At 44.3% G+C, this 13,159-nt stretch overlaps 1 protein-coding gene across 1 annotated transcript in view; it reads left to right on the forward strand.

Moving 5' to 3' along the window:
• The window catches only part of PAPPA (pappalysin 1), a 103,316-nt gene that overhangs the window by 50,216 nt on the left and 39,941 nt on the right, over positions 1-13,159 (forward strand). The gene's annotated exons all lie outside the window — the stretch shown is intronic.

Consider the following 13,159-nt stretch of genomic DNA (forward strand, 5'->3'; position numbering starts at 1 on the left):
GCTAGTGTTTTCTTTCGGAGCAGTGAATACAAACATAAATTCATCTATTATTTAATAATAATGATGATAATAAAGCTGAGCCTTTGGCAGCCAGGCTCCACATCTGGTTGGACTTTGATGTGAGAACGCTCACAATAACTTGAGATTTCAGGCAACGTTTAGCCCTTGTGGATAACTGTTTTGTACAGGCACTGGTGTAAAAGTATCTATAAAGCCGGTGAGTTCAACTGACTGAACTATGGGTAGACGAGGAACGTAGGCTAGCTAGCTCCCGGGAGTTACGAACTTCAGCCCAGCATGTTTGCAAAGAAGAGAGAACACACATGATCAGGGGTCTGGAGGCTAAACCATACCATGATTGAGGAAATTGGATATGTCTGGTCTAATGAAGAGAAAGACTAGGGGTGACATGATAGCAATTTTCTTCCAGTGCTTGAGGGACTCTCACATAGAAGAGGGGGGGGGTCAACTTATTCTTCTAAGTGCCTGAGGACAGGACAAGAAGTAACAGTTGGAAACTCATCAAGGAGAGAAGCAACCTAGAACTAAAGAGAAATTACCTGACAGTGAGAACAATTAACCAGTGGAACAACCTGCCTCCAGAAGTTGTGAATGCTCCAACACTGGAATTTTTTAAGAAGAGTAGACCACCATTTGTCCAGAATGGCATTGGATCTCCTTCTTGAACAGGGAGTTGGACTAGAAGACCTCCAAAGTCCCTTCCAATCCAATGATGCTACGTTCTGTGTTGCATTTGTGTGTAGCGGTCACAATAACGCTGTTGTTACCAAGTCTGCTACCCTCTTGTGGGCCAGTTGTTTTGATTCATCTGCACAAACAGCCTTAAATTTCACCCGGATTGGGGTTTATTCACACTTTAAACTCGGGTTTAAGCGTTCTTTGTCTTTCATCTTTGATGATGGGAACGGGTCAATCCTTCCTGGTTTCTTTGTAATTAAAGCCCCCCTCCCCATTCTAAATCCTAGAACCAGTGAAAGCTTATCTATGGGATCTTTTAGGGGGGGAAGGGAAGCTGAAAAGTAAAGGGTAAAATCTCTGGGAGCCCCACGTTGGCAAAGCTGAAGGAATTGACGTCTCCTTTGAGATGCTAATCAGCCCCCTTGAAGGGGCATCAAAGTTGCTTTTATCCTTCCTTTTCAAGGATGATAATTGCTTAACCAGATCTTTTTTATTCCCGAGGCTTGATTAGCAATGATTGTCAGTGCTCAATGGCTGCAGGATGCTTGGAGTGTTCAAGAGATGTGGGTCCAGAGATTTAGCTGTTCATTATAAATTTCCGTCCCTTCCCCCTTGATGGGAGGGGGGAAAATGGTTCTGTGATTCCTAGAGCCAAGAAATTCACACTACTGGGAGAATCAGGCTTCAGATGCTTCACAAAAGGACACAAAGAACATCGCCGACTGTTGCTAATTAGGGCCATCAAATGGGAATGTCCAGTCACGCTCAAAATATATTTCAGCGGTCAGATGTTGGACAAAACTTACTTGACGCCTGGGCGATGTGTAAGGCACATCAAGTCAATCAAAATGTTTAAAATAGTACGGATAAGACCACACTCAGAATACTGCATCCATTTTTGGTCACCCCCCTCCCAATATAAGACAGATGTGGAGACTCTTGGAAAGAGTGCAGAGAAGAGCAATAAAGATGATTAGGGGGATGGAGGCTAAAACATACAAAGAATGGTTGAAGGAATTGGGACTATCTAGTCTAATGAAGAGAAGGACCAGGGGTGACATGATAGCAGCCTTCCAGTATTTGAGGGGTGGCCCCAAAGAAGAGGGAGTCAATCTCTTCTCCAAAGCACCTGAAGGCAGGAGAAGAAGCAACAATGGATGGAAATTAATCAAGGAGAGAAGCAACCTAGAACGAAGGAGAAATTTCCTGACAATGAGAACAATTAATCCATGGAACAACTTGCCTCCAGATGTTGTAAATGCTTCAGCCTGCTTATCTTCTTTTAAATAAAGAAGATGAATCACAGATGTTGGGACTTAATTGTAAAATGTAAGCATCCAGCAGCTGGGCAATTGTCATTTAAAAGTAGAGACAAATGCTCACAACAGGTTTGTCTTAAACGCATTTCCATTGATAATCCAAGCTCTTTCTTTCTCTTCCCTTCCTAACCAAAAATTGGTTGGTTGGTTGGTTGGTTACCACTATGGTGGTAATCATAGTATCCATAGCTATAGTAGTTATACTAAACATAGTTTTGCTATTACCAATTCCTTGTCTGGCGTTGGATGGTTGATGTGATGCCAAGTATCTCTTTGGTTCTCTATGACCAGGTTGGTGTGTTGCTTTGTCTTGGGGTTGTTTTTTTTTTTTAAATGGGAAGAATGAACGTTGCCTTTTGCTCTCGCCTTGCCTGGATCTAGAATCCTTTGCCTCTGTGTATTCTCAGCTCACAAACCCTCCTGGATGTGCTTGTTGACCTGTAACATTGTTAGCTTCTGCTTATGTTTTCCCTGGCCTGTTCTTTGCCCCAAGCCTCCTCCTAATCAGATAAGACTTGGATCGATCTGCTTTAGATCACGGGAGGTAAAAATAGCAGGAACAAAAGTGAATGTGAGGTCTTTTCTCTCTCTCTCTTTCTCTCTCTCACTTCCTCTTTCTCTCTCTCTTTGTTTCTCTCTCTCTTCCTCTTTCTCTCTCTCTCTCTTTCTTTCTTTTCTCTCTCTCTCTCTTCCTCTTTCTCTCTCTCTTTCTCTCTCTTTTTCTCTTTCTCTCTCTCTTTTTCTTTCTTTCTCTCTCTCTTCCTCTTTCTGTCTTTTTTTCTCTCTCTCTTCCCCTTTCTCTTTCTCTCTTTCTCTTTCTCTCTTTCTCTCTTTCTTCCCCCCCCCCATCTCTCTCTCTCTCTCTCCTCTCCTTTTTTCCCCAATCTTGGTCAGACTGACTTGACCTCCTGAAACCCAGGGACGGATCTCTCTTTAACAAGCTTCCACCTATTAACCTTGCTGCCCTTGTCCTTAAAGAAAGAATCATCTCCCCACACTTTGATTGAGTCCTCCCGGGGACTTTTGTCCCATTCAAATCCCCAGCATCTAGTCAGAGCTGAGAAGCGAAACGTCTTCAAAGAAAAAACAAGAACGCCCAGTTGCCTCTTGAAAAAAAGCACCTTTGGGACAACCACAGACCTGGAGGACGGAGAACCTCCCTAGACATTCAGCTATGCACTTGGGGATAAACCCCCTTCGAAGGGTGAGGGAGCATGGACGGATTTCCAGAAAACATTGCAGACTCCAGGAACCATTTGCGCTTCAGTTTGCTGATGCGGACAACCCAGAGTCATCCCCAACAGGGAAGAGAACATCCTGCATCCAAGAAGGCTCCACATCCATTTGCGCACCACTCAGGTGACCCCGAGGACACAGGTAAGCCTCCAAGTGGCCTCCACGACTCTCTCAAAGGATGCAAATGACCAGCTGTCCGCAAGGAGTATAAATCCTTCCATCCTCTTCCTTCCAGTCAGAGCTGAAGAAGCTTCTCACAGGCCAACACTGTGCTAGGCTGCATTAATAGAGGGATAGAATCAAGATCACGTGAAGTGTTGATACCGCTTTACAAGGCCTTGGTAAGGCCACACCTGGAATACTGCATCCAGTTTTGGTCACCACGATGTAAAAAAGAGGTTGAGACTCTAGAAAGAGTACAGAGAAGAGCAACAAAGATGATTAGGGGACTGGAGGCTAAAACATATAAGGAACGGTTGCTAGAATTGGGTATGTCTAGTTTAACGAAGAGAAGGACAAGGGGGGACATGATAGCAGTATTCCAATATCTCAGGGGATGCCATAAAGAAGAGGGAATTAAGCTATTTTCCAAAGCACCTGAAGGCAGGACAAGAAGCAACAGGTGGAAACTAATCAAGGAGAGAAGCAACCTAGAACTAGGAGAAACTTCCTGACAGTGAGAACAATTAATCAGTGGAACAGCTTGCCTCCAGAAGCAGTAAATGCTCCAACACTGGAAGTTTTTAAGAAGAGACTGGACAGCCATGTGTCCGAAATGGTGTAGGGTTTCCTGCCTGAGCAGGGGGTTGGACTAGATGACCTCCAAGGTCCCTTCCAACTTTACTACTATTACTAGAAGCGAAACGTCTTCAAAGGAAAAACAAGAAAGTCCAGTTAACTTTGGGACTTTCTAGAAAGAGGGAAGAGGCAAGGAAAGGATCCCTAACAGAGAGATGATTAAGCGAAAGGACCGACCGCAGCAACAAGGAAATCAATTTAAGGAGGGTTCCACCCAAGTACAAGCTGAGAACAAGACGAGAAAACCCAGAAGCCTTTTTTGAAAGGAGAAAAGACTTCCAGGAAGATGGAAGACAATTTCCGGCCTCAAGTTCGACTCCAGCCAGCAGATCATCCGGGTTTGGCTTTAGCTCTGATTGTAATCGGTCCTAGTCAGAATTCCTTTTACAATCAAAACCTGCGCTTGGCCAGCGTTTATTTTTTCACTTCATTTCATTTTTTTTATTATTTTGCTTCCACGAAGCAAAGCAGTGGGGAGTTGACCCCAAATAGACTTGAGCAGTTTGGCAAAGGGAGGTGGATGCAAAGGCCAATTTGGTCCAAGAATCTGTAACTCAGAAACAATGCTTCAGCATTCTTGTCCCCCCTTTTTTCTTTTCTTTTTTTAAATAAAATAAAATCAAAATTGGACGTGTAGTTAATACGATTCTGGGCCGGTTGCCTTTGGATTGATCCCTAAATAAATAATCAGACTTAAAAATATCCCTTTTCTTTGCCTCTTTAATTTCGTCTGGGCTGCCTTGTCCCACTCTCCTCCCTTTTTTTTTGTTGGTTTTTTTTTGGGGGGGGGAAGGATTTAACTTTAGCGTAGAAGAAAAGATACTACTTGTGCCAGCAGCTCCATCCATCCCAAACTGAAAACAAGATGCAATCCTGTGGGTCCCTCTCTGCTGGTTTGTGCAACACAGTTCCCCCCCCCCGTTGAAAACCCAAAATTAGATTCATATTTTTGGGTTTGGGTTTGCCTTGTGGAAAGCTGTTGTGTCATTCTGCCCGCTTCCTAAGTGGTGGAGGTTTTGCACCCATTTACTTCCACCTCTTTCTGCCTCTTCTAAAGAAAAAAACCATAAGGATTGAAGACAAATAAACCAGAAGGAAGAACTATCTGTCCACAGGACATGCCAGCATGATAGAGTGGTTGAGCTAGGGAGGACTCTCCAGATGTGGGCCTTCCCTTGTTCTCACAGTGATGACCCACAAACCCTGGGGGCTGTAGTTCTCCAACATTTGCGAAGACCTGGATTCAAAGAATCCTCGGGCTGGAAGGAACCTTGGAGAGCTTCTAGTCCAATGTCCTAGGAACGCTGCTCTCATGTCGTTCATTACTTTAAGGTTGAATTTAACATTAACCTTGGAGGTCTTCTAGTCCAACCCCCTGCTCAGGCAGGAAACGCTATACCATTTCGGACAAACGGCCATCCAGTCTCTTCTTAAAAGCTTCCAGTGTTGGAGCATTCACCGCTTCTGGAGGCAGGTGGTTCCACTGGTTAATTGTTCTCCCTGTCAGGAAGTTTCTCCTTCGTTCTAGGTTGCTTCTCTCCTGGATGACTTTCCATCCGTTGCTTCTTGTCCTGCCTTCAAAAAGTGCTTTGGAGAATAGCTTGACTCCCTCTTCTTTGGGGCAGCCCCTGAGATATTGGAAGATTGCTATCATGTCACCCCTAGTCTTTCTTTTCATTAAATTAGAGATGCCCAATTCCTTCCTATGTTTTTAGTAATAGTAATAGTAGTAAAGGTGGAAGGGACCTTGGAGGTCATCTAGTCCAACCCCCTGCTCTTTTGTTGCTCTTCTCTGTATTCTTTCTAGTCTCAATGTCTTTTTTTTTTTTTGTATTGTATTGTAGCAACCATTACTGGAACCAATATTCCAAGTGTGGTCTTATACCAAAGGCATTACAAAGCGCTACTAACACTTTGTGTGTTCTTGATTGTATCCCTCTGTCAGTCTAGGGTTGCAGTGATAAAATATGGGGCCCACTGAAGTCTCTAAGTATGGATAGATCCTCCTGGAAAAAAAAATCTCTCTGTGTGGTCACTAAGAGTCAACACCTCCTCCCTAGCACCTAATCAATCAAAGTCTAAGGAGGACTGATTCAACTAGTTGACCTTAATGCCAAGCTGGAATACAGCAGAGATGGAGTAGAGAGAGAAGGAATCCTCCCGGCCTTAGTTCTAGCTTCACTTGGCATCTGGACCCCCAACAGATTGATACCGAAGGAATGCAGCCCTTGCTTGAGGTGGGGGGTGGGTGGGAACTTACTCACCCATCATCATAATTCTGATAAATCTCAGGAAATCTTTAAATGGACAGGGTCATTGGTTTTCTCCAAAGAAGCAGGTTCATGACACCCTTCTTCTCGTGAGACAGTCCAGACATCAATTTAACATTTGCTGTTTATAAGAGTTCAGCCAATGTCTTATCAGTTTGCCTTGCCTTGCCAAGATCCAGTTTGTTATAAGGAACAATGAAAATCAACTCTCATGGGCCAGCTTCATGCATGCCCTCTCCAGCTTGTAAGGAGGAGATAAACCAGGCACGCTTGGAATAATCAAGGAGAGAAACAACCTAGAACTAAGGAGAAATTTGGCTGACAGTGAAAACAATGAAATCAACAGAACGACTTTGCCTCCAGAAGTTGTGGGTGCTCCAACACTGGAGGTTTTTAAAGAAGAGACTGGATGGACATTTGTCCAAAATGTATCGGGTCTCCTGCTTGAGCCGAGGGATGGACTAGAAGACCTCCAAGGTCCCTTCCAACTCTGCTGTTCTGTTAAATTCAACCTTACACTAACGGACGACCTGGTTCACATCCCTTGCTAAACCTCCAAAAGTTGACCAGGTTTAAGATGAACTAAGTGGAATGCTCCAAATGTGTTTTTTTCAAGAGGCAACTGGTCTTTCTCATTTTTCTTTGAAGATATTTCACTTCTTACGCAGGAAGCTTCTTCAGCTCCATCCGGATGGTGGGGCAGGGAAGGATCCAGTCGGAGCTGAAGAAGCCTCTTGGATGAGAAGTGAAACGTCTTCAAGGAAAAACAAAGAAGTCCAGTTGCCCCTTGAAAAAAGCACCTTTGGGACAACTGGGATCTGGATGATGGAGAATCCCCAAAGACATCTAACTAAGATGAATCTCTTGCATGAATGCTTTACTACATTGGATGGAGCAAGAGAGGAAACAGATTGTCTGTCTGCCTTGGACGGCCTGCTTTTTCATACATGGGTTTGTCTCCCTTCTTCTTTTTTTATTGAAAAGTTTTATACAAATTTTCCATTTTATTACAATACAATATCCCTCCCTCCCTCCCCCCTACCCTAACCCTAACCCCCCCTCACTTCCCAGAGCTGATTACAGGGTTACAAATAAGCAAACAAATTCTAACTAAGCTTATCCAACTATACCAGTGGTTCTCAACCTATGGGTCGAGACCCCATTTAGGGTCGAATGGCCATTTCACGGGGGTCGCCAAACAACGCAGTCCGCCATTTTTCCCCCTTTTCCTTGGCTACTCCCTTTTATTCTATTGGCTTTTGAAAGCCAATAGAATAGACTCTCTTGAATAGAGTCTAATTCTATTGGCTTTCAAAAGCCAATAGGAATGGTCCAGGCTGTCTCTGCCCTGCTGAGCCCGCCAAAAGTCCCATTCTGCAAACGGTGCTGCACCAGTTGAGTAGTCTTCTACTTACGACCGGTTGAGTAGTCCTCAACTTACGACCGGTTGGGGTCGCGGCGTTAAAAAGGTTGAGAACCACTGAACTATACCAATAACTAAATCCATAAAATACTTTAACTCAAATACAAAAAAAACTAAAAAAAAATAATTAAAAACAAAAATAACAATATAAACAATTCCCACTTTAAACTATAAGCTATTCAAAAATTAAATTATACTTTCTAATCCCATATTTATTCTGTACATAATTTATCCATCTTCCCCACACCGAAATGTATCTTTCTTGTGAATGATCCTTCAAATAAGCAGAAATTTTGGCCATTTCTGCTAAATTAGAAACTTTAAGCGACCATTCTTCTATAGTGGGCAAAGAATCTTTCCTCCAATATTTCCCAGCCAGTAACCTTGCAGCTGTAATAAGATTCAACATTAAAATAGTTTCTTTAGCATCACAATCTACAATAATACCTAACAAAAATAATTGTGGTGAAAACTTTATCTTTCTCTTGAAAACCTTTTGAATGTTCCACCAAATCTTAATCCAAAAAGCTTTTATGTTTCTACACGTCCACCAAATACGATAATAGGTTGCATCCAAGCACCCACATCTCCAACACTTAGGCTGTAAATTGGGATACATGCAAGACAACTTTTGAGGATCCCTTCTTCTTGATGTCTGACAGACATGTGACGAAAGAGAACTGCCAGAAACCAGCGTGAACCATGCAATTGCGTTTGACTTTTTTTGCAGCGATTTCTCTCCAGTTTGGAAAACAGCTTTTCCAACGTTGAACCAATTCTGCCTCTTCTCCTCCCCCCCCGCCCCCTTCTTGTTCTTTTTCTTGTCCAAATTACAAACCTTGGCACAGAGCTTGGGGATAATTCCTTTTTCCACTGTGTTCCTTTCTTTTCTCTCTCTGGCTGGACAGCTCTGGACATTTTGGGTCAGTCTATCTGCCCTCCTTGAAAAGGGCAGCTTGAAAATATTTCACGGTGACCTGCCAACGCTAGGAACAGATCTTCTCTTGAGAAGAAGACAAACGGAGAAGAAATACGGTGCTGAAGCTACATATTCCCAGCCTACCTAATCCTTTCCTGGCTCCCCTAACCCATGTCACTGGGGCAGGCCCTGCCAGGAAGGTAAAAAGAGGGCAGGACGTGCTGACTCACAACACCAACGCTGGAATCCAACATGGGACATGTTCACCGTCTGTCTTGCGTTCGGCCAAACTTTTCATTAATAACTTGGAGAATTTCTGCTCTCTCTCTCTCTCTCTCTCTCTCTCTCTCTCTCTCTCTCTCCTCCCATGAGCCACAGCAGAAAGATTTATGAAGGTCTTAAATGTAATCAGGAAAAAAAATTAGCTGCTGTACTAGATCACAAGCTTGGACTCTTCTCCGTATGAATCAACTCAGCACAATGGAGCAGACCAGGGCTTGCTAGCTTAAAGTGAACATATGAACTTATTGCAGGGGTCCTGTTGTTATAATACTTTTTTTTTTAAAGCAATGGTGTCTGGTATGAGCAAAGAATATTTCTCCCCAAGGGCATGAAAGACCCTTCATAGCAAAGGCATCGTGTCTAACAGAGATGGTTGACTGCCACTGACGTGGTTTGCAATGTTGGGCTGGATGCGTGACAGGGTCCACAGCAAGGGGCACCTGAGACTATTCCAGTCAGCCTAAGAAACCCAGTTGAGTGAACTTTGTCTAGTTAGAACATGCAACATGGAATAACGGAGTTGGAAGGAACCTCGAAGGTCATCTAGTCCAGCTCCTTGCTCGAGCGGGAAGACCCTATACCATTTGAGACAAATGGTTGCCCAGTCTCTTTTTGAAACCCTCCCGTGATGGAGCACCCACAACGTCTGGTGGGCAAGCTGTTCCACCGGTGAATTGCTCTCACCGTTGGGAAATTTCTCCTTAGTTCTGTCACATTTGTTTTCTGTTTCTGTTTTTTTTTTGTTTGTTTGTTTTAAACGCATCTTCAGCAGTTGGAGTTTCCCAAGACAAGGAGAAGTGTCCTCTTTCTCCCTGTGTTCTTTGTGAGCCACGTGGTGTATGAATGTGTGTGGATTAAGAGTCCTTTCTCTGTAGGCTTCACAAACCCTGGCAGTCTATATTCTTCTGAGTTTCTCTTTCTCAACAGCTCGGCGCTATTAAGAAATTGGAACTGCAGGCCGCAAGGATAGAAAGAGGGAGAGAGAGAGAGAGGCGGAGTTATTAAGTAATTGAATTGTAATGATCTAATTTATTCTGGCGCTCCCAATGTTATTTCACAGTATAACTTGAGAAGAAATGTCAGCAAAGAGAAGGAGTGGGGGAGTTACTTTCCTGGAAGAGAGACAGAACAGAAGAGCTGCTGTCACTCACCAGGAGATGTTGGAAGCCCTGGCTTCTCTGATTATATAGGTGAATCAGAAAAGAAAAGAAAAGAAAAAACACACACCACCCATTCCTTTCCTTTGTTTTGATCAAGTTTGTCTCCATTATTTATTTCCCAACTCGCCGGTGGCCTCCATCGAGGGGCGAGTCTAGGTGGCTTACACAATAAGATTACAACATCTGGAGAGAAAAAAAAAACCCAGTTAAAAACAAACAGAGCAAAGAGGCTGAATGAGTACACGGCACATGGGGGAGAACCATAAGCATCCCCAGGGAACAGACCCAGCCATCCTGCTGCAGGATCCGAGGAAAGAATCTGGGTTTTTATAGCTTTGGGGATGTCCAAGGAGGTCGGGGTGACATGGCACTTAGGGAATAAATAAACATTCCAGTTTTGAAGGAAGGCAGAAGGGGGGAGAAAACCGTCCAGTCTGTTCTGATCCTGCCCACCAGAGATATTGAGTTACTCAAACAAATTTGAGCAGGCATCTTCAAACCAGCAAAACAAGGACAGTGTTTTGATGGCTGGAGAACAATTCCAAATGTTCTTGTAAAGATATCCTTCTTTCCTTCCTTCCTTCCTTCCTTCCTTCCTTCCTTCCTTCCTTCCTTCCTTCCTTCCTTCCTTCCTCCCTCCCTCCCTCCCTCCCTCCCTCCCTCCCTCCATACCTTCCTTCTTTATTTCTTCCTTCCTTCCTTCCCTCCCTCCCTTCCTCCTTTCCTCCCCTCCCCTCCCTCCCTCCCTTCCTTCCTTCCTTCCTTCCTTCCTTCCATCCTCCCTCCCTCCCTTCCTTCTTTCCTTCTTTATTTCTTCCTTCCTTCCTTCCCTCCCTCCCTCCCTTCTTCCCTCCCTCCCTCCCTCCCTCCTTCCCTCCCTCCCTCCCTCCCTCCCTTCCTTCCTTCCTTCCCTCCTTCATCTTTTAGTGAAGGACATTCTTAACAAAGGAAACAAACACACACAAAGAAAGGCAGCTGGCCCAGCTCTGTTACAAAAGCTTTGCTGAGGTTCAAGAGATGTTGGGATTCATAATTATCGGGTTCCAGGTCTGGAAAAAATCTGTTTAAGAGGCAAAGGGATGGAACCTCTGCAGGACCATGGAAGCAGCACAATTCTTCTCTGCTCTCTATCCTTCCCGTTTAGCTCTCGGTGTCTCATTCAAGCTTGTTTTCCTCTCCTTCCCCTCCTCCCTTTTCCCACACAGGCTGCATGTGGGATAAATAGAGGCTTCCAATTACTAAGACTTTGTCCTCACTAAACTTGGTGTTTCGCAAGTATCGTGGTAGAACAAAATAAGGGATGACACTGGAGCCTGGAGTTTCTTGGCTGACACCAGGCCACCAAAATCCGTTGCCCTCAGCCAACTCTTCGTTCGCTTTGTTGTTATTTTCTAACCCCGCACTGTTTATTTTTGTTTACTTCTCTTGGTTTCATACAAGTTTGTGTGTCAAGATACAGATGCATGACTATAAGCCACTGGTTAAGAAGTCTCCTGGGAATGTTAGGGTCACATTTAGAGAACACTGACAATGGGGATGCGCTGAGGGCAAGAACAGCCTGTTCCTTCTGGAGGTAGCAAATCTGTAGCTCATGGAAAACTCCAGTTGTGTTGATGGAGAGGACCTGTCTCCTTTTTCACCTGGGGAACAGCTGTAAACTACAAGAAACTCTTCTAGAATAGAGGGGGCAAATAGTTTGGGTTCAAGACAATGTCTTGGGTTTCTAGCTTTGTAGCTCAGGGTTGAAATGAGGGGTCCTTGGTGCTCTCTGTGCTTGATGGTTTTCTTGCAGACATTTCATGACCCAACTAGGTGACACCATTAGCGCTAAGACAGCCAACTCCTTCCTGATGAATGAAAGGAGGGTAATGAAACGTCCACAAGGAAACTACCAAACTCACAGACTACCAAGGCCCCCACAGTAGTTCTCCTCCTCGTCGTCTTCTTCTCCCTTTCCACAGACCCCATTCCCTTCTAGCATTGATGATGTTACCTAGTTGGGTAATGAAACATCTGCAAGCAAACAACCAAGCTCAGAGAGTACCAAGGACCCCACAGTAGTTCTCCTCCTCCTCCTCCTCCTCCTCTCCACAAACCATGCTCCTTTCTAACACTGATGACATTACATAGCTTGGATAATGACACATCTGCAAGAAAACCACCAGGATCACACAGCACCAAGGATTCCTCGTAATGGTGCTCCTTGTGCTAAATCGTAATTAAGTAATTAGCTATATTAATACAATATTGCCCATTGCTGATAGATCTTATCTGCAGAAGATTCCAAGTCATTTCAATGTTGAGACCCCCCAAAAGAGGTCATTGGAGTGTTCCAAGCATGGACTATATGGATGAGAGAGGCATTCTTCTCATGCAGAAGGTTCCAGGTTTGATCTTGGAAACGTCGTTCCCCCAACAGAAGGACTATTTCCAAGTCTGAGTAGATAAACTTTGGGCAATTCCCCAAGTGGGTTGAAATTGGTGGAACGTTCCCCTAGATGAATCCAGATGTTTGGACGGCCAAAACAAAACTCATCTAATAACATACGGCCACTGATCAGGGATGAAGTGTGTGAGAGCCAGGGCCAAGTGGTGGTCACATTTTATGTGACAATACGCTTGAAGTTGCTGACAGGCTTGTGAAAACGTGTGGTTCACAACTGGCCTCGGATACATGTGTTAGCAATTCACTGTTCCTCTCTCTGTCTCCTTGCCCTCTGCCAACCCAGCCTTTTGACTAGAAGAAAGGGGTGGCGGAGAACAGCATGATGAAAACCAGACCGAGATGGAAGTTGAGGGCTTGTTGCCAGAGGAGTTAATCTGTGCAAATGTTTCTCATTTGCATAATTTAGTTCCAGGGCAAGATCTTGGCTTTTCTAAAGACACCGTTGACATTGGTTTGCCGAGTTGCACTGTGTGCCACCCTTGGGCATTGGAGAGGAGGAGGCATCAGCCATCCCAACTTGGTTAATACAAAAGAACGACTCCCAGGCTCATAGCTAGTGGAAGTATACTTTACTAAAGCCAAATACTTTTCTGCCATCGCATGAGAT

Source organism: Crotalus tigris, unplaced genomic scaffold (genome assembly GCF_016545835.1).
Source record: "Crotalus tigris isolate CLP2741 ecotype Arizona unplaced genomic scaffold, ASM1654583v1 scf7180000018366.374532, whole genome shotgun sequence".
In the NCBI taxonomy this organism is placed as follows: domain Eukaryota; kingdom Metazoa; phylum Chordata; class Lepidosauria; order Squamata; family Viperidae; genus Crotalus; species Crotalus tigris.